The sequence below is a fragment of the Dysidea avara genome, chromosome 9 (assembly GCF_963678975.1).
Source record: "Dysidea avara chromosome 9, odDysAvar1.4, whole genome shotgun sequence".
NCBI classification, from domain to species: domain Eukaryota; kingdom Metazoa; phylum Porifera; class Demospongiae; order Dictyoceratida; family Dysideidae; genus Dysidea; species Dysidea avara.
The window spans coordinates 304,685-308,418 of record NC_089280.1 but is presented as its reverse complement, the minus strand read 5'-3'; the positions used below and the strand labels follow the sequence as shown (position 1 = coordinate 308,418).

General features: G+C 34.4%; 1 protein-coding gene across 1 annotated transcript in view; it reads right to left on the bottom strand.

Moving 5' to 3' along the window:
* LOC136265768 (ankyrin repeat and SAM domain-containing protein 3-like) overlaps positions 1-3,734 on the bottom strand; it is a 76,708-nt gene that overhangs the window by 50,398 nt on the left and 22,576 nt on the right. The window lies entirely within an intron of this gene.

The following is a 3,734-nucleotide window of genomic DNA, read 5'->3' as shown; positions in this document are numbered from 1 at the left end:
ACAAACTATTATAATATACGTGCTGCGCACGTGATAATGACTACACCTTTGCAGCTACAGTGTTTCACGTGCAGAATTATTTCCAACAGCTAATTGACTTACAAAGTTAACATTTTACTCTCAACATTTAGTTTAACCCGACTAGATTATTTCAATTGGAACACATGAAATGTTCACCTTGTTTGTGTTTGTGTTTTGTCCTGCCCTGTCTTGTATCCTTTTTTTAAATTTATTTATTTATTATCAATTTTTGTCAATGACGGGTCACACAAAAGGCATAAGCCTGTACAGGGTGCTTCTCCACAAAAATTACACACAACATACAACAATACCACACAAACAGCCACAAAAACAAATACACATGCAAACAATAAGATGGAAGTTACAGAAAATTAATTAGAATTTAAAAACAAAAAACGTTTTTCAGTTTTAGCTTAAAATGATTACCAGAAGTTGTCAACACATCAAAAGGGATCGAATTCCATATAAATATCAAATTGACAAAAAATGAATGGTGGAAAGCATTGATAGAGGAGGGTAAACAACGAATTGTCAAAGGGTGAGACCGGGTTGGAAGATCATTATTTTATTTGAAAATAATCAGAAAATTTGATTGGAGTAAGTTTATTTAAAATAGCATATAACATTGTAACACAAGCATAATTACGTCTCTGCTCCAAAGATGGCCATTCAAGCTCCCTCTAACATTCATCACTGGATTTAGTCCACTGAAAAGTTAATGGGTCAAAATAACTTTTTATCCACCTTGCAGCTCTACGTTGTACTGACTCTATCAAGTTAATGTTCTTAGCAGTGTAGAGAGTCCATACAACATTACAATATTCAAGACAAGGCCTAACAAGAGTTAAAGAAGCTGTTGCTTTAGCTCTGTCTGTGCATCCATACATAGTTCTTCACAAATGATTCAGAGATTGAGTTGCTTTGTGTACACTGACAGTGATCATTCCATTTTTGTATCTTCCTTTGCCATGCCTATACTGTGCCTTTTGTACATTAGTGTAGTCGTATGTGTCCAAGGTGTATTGTAACTGTATGTGTGTTTTGAACATCTTGATGATGGTTTTCTCTTCTATACTGGACAGTGGCAGTAATGGTGTCCAGGGGACCAGCTCAAACAGAAGAGTGTTTTATTTACTATAAATCATCAATCATTAGTCGAGTAGTGTTTGCAGCTTAGATTTTAACAGGGGTAGAGTGTTACTTTTTGATCAGGTCAATAGGTAAATCATTACAATCTCTGATTGTTCTTGGGAAGAAACTATTATTGTAGTAATCACAATTGGTAATAGGGATAATGAAATGGAGAGGGTGGTACTGTCGGTTGATCACGGTTGGGCTCAGGTGAAGTGTTATATGGTGGCGTCTGTACTGCTGTAAGGTGGTATCTACATGATTTATAAAAATGTGTATACTCCTCATAAGGCCATGAAAAGTTGTTGCTTGGATCTATTTTACAGCAAAATGGGTCAATCAGTAGGTAAAAAAATAAACTAGCTATAATTTTAGATGTGTACATGCTACCATATAATAGATCAGTAAGTCACATTAAAGCTGTATGCAGACCTATCAAATCCCTTCTAACACACAACTGTTTAAAATGGATAAACATAGCTAGTAGTTCAATGAGCACTGCACTGATGCTATCATAGATTTTCTTCGCCAGGGATAAGGAACACGCTGGTTTTACAATTACAGATAGCTAGCATTATATTTGAAATCAAAATTGTACCAAACGGACTGTTCTATTAAAGTAAAGTATCTTGATCTTTTGCAGCAATTTTAGGGTGTCACGTGATCAACTTTTTTCCTTCTTTTCTTAATTAAAATCTGTGCAAAATTGGGATGGTTGGATATCCACACCCTAGTGACTACCAGCTGCACACCACATGTCAGGATTATCTATATGTTTAAATATTTTGTGATGCTTGTGGACCTTATGTTATTTCTGTTTTATATCTTGATAATATTTGAACACTCAATAAAAATTTCAGCCAAATCAGTACAAAAATCATTCTCAAAAGATCGATCTTTCAAAATTTCCTCATAGACCTTATATAGCTACTATATATTATACCAGCTAATTAGCATTCATGTTCCAGTATTGAATTTTCATAAACATTTAACTACATATTTCAGTCAAAATTGTCACCAAATTCAATATCAGAAAGTTAATATTTCAAATTTTTCTTGAGGAAACCTAACACTACACTACGTAGCTAATTCACTCTGTATATACACTTGTAGTAGCTACTATTAGCATTCATATACTTCCAGTGTTAAACTTGTCAAATATCAGTCATACTTGCCACCAAATTCAACCTCAGAAGAATGTTTATTTTCAAAATTTTCTTACAAAAGCAAAAACATAATAGCTCTATGACTACATACTGCTGTGGGATCCACACCTCTGGTTGTTATTTGCAATTAGTATTGGTCCACTAGTAAGTATCAAGTGTAAAGGAAACAGTATGTGTATTTGGGACAAAACTGAAATTTGCTGTTTTGTTCATATTATCATAGATAGTATATTCTACGTACCCAGGATTGGCGTCCAAGCCAATCAACACCTGCACTCTGTGTTGTAAAGTATAATAATCGGAATTTTGTTACATTGTCAGTAACTCAATTTAGAGCAGGTGTTTTGGCTGTTTAAAATGACAAACAGTGTTTATAGCTAATTATGCTACTCTTGTCTGTTTTATTAGAGTAAATGACTGTTATATAATTAGAGTATCTCGATGTAGAGGGTGCTCTAACCCACCTATTAGTTACCTTATGCTATGCCTATATGGATAACAATTTGCTAGATTTTAAAACAAGTTGCTTCTGAAATAGCTCCTCTACTGACACATCTCTTCAATCAATCATTATAAGAAATGGCACTGTGCCTGACTCCCGGAAACAAGCTAATGTAACCCCAATAAAGAAGGGTGATAAGACTGATCCTAGAAACTACCGCCCAGTGTCTCTTACATCTTTGATCTGTAAATCATTAGAACACATTTTAGTTAGTCAAATTAAATAATGAAACACCTTGAGTCAAACAACATATTAACTGATGTACAATATGGATGTAGATCAAAGCAATCATGTGAAGCCCAGCTATTTCTTACTATAGATGATTTAGCCAGAGCAGTTGATAGCAAACTTCAGGTTGATGTGACTATCTTAGATTTTCCAAAAGCCATAATCATCAGCAAAAAGTCTCAACTGACTGTGGATGATAGTTACAATGTCATTGTATATCAGAAACAACACTGGACCAAGCACTGATCCTTGTGGTACACCTGATGTTACACAGCAAGGTGAATACTGCCTACTATCAATGATTACTTTTTGTGTATCAATAAAGTTGCCCATGCTAGACTAGCCCATAAGCTGAATTTCTATGGTATAAGAGGTCAATTGCTACAGTGACTACAATCATTTCTTACAAATCGTACACAAAAAGTAATCATTGATGGTAGGCAGTCTTCACCTTGCTGTGTAACATCAGGTGTACCACAAGGATCAGTACTTGGTCTAGTGTTGTTTCTGATATATATATATATATATATATATATAATTAATGACATTGTACCTAACATCAGACATTTTGCTGATGATTGTTTAGTTTATTTCCTTATTTACTCACCCGAAGATCATAAGATACTCCAAAGTGATCTCGACACATTATCGTCATGGGCTGATATTTGGCAATTGGGATTTAACAT